Source organism: Natator depressus, chromosome 28 (genome assembly GCF_965152275.1).
Source record: "Natator depressus isolate rNatDep1 chromosome 28, rNatDep2.hap1, whole genome shotgun sequence".
Taxonomy (NCBI): domain Eukaryota; kingdom Metazoa; phylum Chordata; order Testudines; family Cheloniidae; genus Natator; species Natator depressus.
In genome coordinates, this window is record NC_134261.1 from 11,598,282 (window position 1) to 11,600,781 (window position 2,500).

The window sequence follows — 2,500 nt, forward strand, 5'->3', positions numbered from 1 at the left end:
TTAGACTTTTTTTCAGCCTTTTCCTCCGGGTTGACCTGGTGTCCCGGGGGGACTTAGACATTTTTTTCAGCCTTTTCCTCCGGGTTGACCTGGTGTCCCGGGGGGACTTAGACATTTTTTTCAGCCTTTTCCTCCGGGCTGACCTGGTGGCCGAGCGTCTCGCCGTCCGCGGCCGGAGCTAGAGATGCCCCCCCCCCAGGCCAGCCTGCGAAGCCGCGGCCAGGATCGGGCCCCTGGAAGTCTGACTAAAAATTTTCACCGACCCCAAAAACGGTTAGGGGGGGCCTCATAAAGCCTCCGGAGCGAAAAAAAAAAAAAACGGAAAAAAGGATCGGGCCCACCCGAGGCAGGGGAGTCAGTAAGGGAAAGGGGACGAGGCGGCCCGGAGCCGGGTGCCCGGAGCCGGGTGCCGGCGGCCAGGATCGGGCCCCTGGAAGTCTGAAAAAGTTTTTTCACCGACCCCCAAAGTGGTATTTGGGGGGGCTCATAAAGCCTCCGGAGCGAAAAAAAAAAAAAACGGAAAAAAGGATCGGGCCCACCCGAGGCAGGGGAGTCAGTAAGGGAAAGGGGACGAGGCGGCCCGGAGCCGGGTGCCCGGAGCCGGGTGCCCGCGGCCAGGATCGGGCCCCTGGAAGTCTGAAAAAAAAATTTTCACCGACCCCCAAAGGGGTGTTGGGGGGGGCTCATGAAGCCTCCGGAGCGAAAAAAAAAAACGGAAAAAAGGATCGGGCCCACCCGAGGCAGGGGAGTCAGTAAGGGAAAGGGGACGAGGCGGACCGGAGCCGAGTGCCTACGGCCATACCGGACGGAAGGCCCCCGATCCCGTCCGATCTCGGAAGGTAAACCGTCCCGGGCCTGGCTAGTACTTGGATGGGTGACCGCCTGGGAATCCCAGGTGCCGTAGGCAGCTTTTCCCGCTGCGAGCCAGCTCTCTCCTTTTCTGGGGAACAAGGGCAGGGTCGCCCTGCCAGGGGCCCTGGGGCTGAAGTCCCTGCCGGCCACCAGGTCAACCCGGAGCCTGCCCCTCTGCGGCCAGCAGGTCAACCCCATACCGGCAGGGGGTTGACCTGGTGGCCGGGAAGCAGAGCGGCCAGCAGGTCAACCCCATACATTCAGCGGGTTGACCTGGTGGACGGGAAGGAAAGCGGCCAGCAGGTCAACCCCATACTTTCAGCGGGTTGACCTGGTGGCCGGGAAGGAAAGCGGCCAGCAGGTCAACCCCATACATTCAGCGGGTTGACCTGGTGGCCGGGAAGGAAAGCGGCCAGCAGGTCAACCCCATACATTCAGCGGGTTGACCTGGTGGCCGGGAAGGAAAGCGGCCAGCAGGTCAACCCCATACATTCAGCGGGTTGACCTGGTGGCCGGGAAGGAAAGCGGCCAGCAGGTCAACCCCATACATTCAGCGGGTTGACCTGGTGGCCGGGAAGGAAAGCGGCCAGCAGGTCAACCCCATACATTCAGCGGGTTGACCTGGTGGCCCGAAAGCAAACCGGCCACCAGGTCAACCCGGAGCCTGCCCCCGCGGGCAGGGGCCAAGCGGACCCCCCTCCGCCCGGGCTTGCCCTGCTCCGAGCCGGGGCTTAATCCCCGTCCGGCCACCAGGTCAACCCGGAGCCTGCCCCTCTGCGGCCAGCAGGTCAACCCCATGCCGGCAGCGGGTTGACCTGGTGGCCGGGAAGGAAAGCGGCCACCAGGTCAACCCCATACTTTCAGCGGGTTGACCTGGTGGCCGGGAAGGAAAGCGGCCACCAGGTCAACCCCATACTTTCAGCGGGTTGACCTGGTGGCCGGGAAGGAAAGCGGCCAGCAGGTCAACCCCATACATTCAGCGGGTTGACCTGGTGGCCGGGAAGGAAAGCGGCCAGCAGGTCAACCCCATACATTCAGCGGGTTGACCTGGTGGCCGGGAAGGAAAGCGGCCAGCAGGTCAACCCCATACATTCAGCGGGTTGACCTGGTGGCCGGGAAGGAAAGCGGCCAGCAGGTCAACCCCATACATTCAGCGGGTTGACCTGGTGGCCGGGAAGGAAAGCGGCCAGCAGGTCAACCCCATACATTCAGCGGGTTGACCTGGTGGCCGGGAAGGAAAGCGGCCAGCAGGTCAACCCCATACATTCAGCGGGTTGACCTGGTGGCCGGGAAGAAAAGCGGCCAGCAGGTCAACCCCATACATTCAGCGGGTTGACCTGGTGGCCGGGAAGGAAAGCGGCCAGCAGGTCAACCCCATACATTCAGCGGGTTGACCTGGTGGCCGGGAAGGAAAGCGGCCAGCAGGTCAACCCCATACATTCAGCGGGTTGACCTGGTGGCCGGGAAGAAAAGCGGCCAGCAGGTCAACCCCATACATTCAGCGGGTTGACCTGGTGGCCGGGAAGGAAAGCGGCCAGCAGGTCAACCCCATACATTCAGCGGGTTGACCTGGTGGCCGGGAAGGAAAGCGGCCACCAGGTCAACCCCATACAGGCAGCGGGTTGACCTGGTGGCCCGAAAGCAAACC

General features: G+C 63.0%; 1 non-coding gene across 1 annotated transcript; it reads left to right on the forward strand.

Annotated features, from left to right (window-relative positions):
* Positions 1–788: 788 nt before the first annotated feature.
* On the forward strand, positions 789–907 carry LOC141979838 (5S ribosomal RNA). Its single transcript, XR_012637228.1, has one exon. It is a non-coding gene; the product is annotated as a 5S ribosomal RNA (ribosomal RNA).
* Positions 908–2,500: the final 1,593 nt, after the last annotated feature.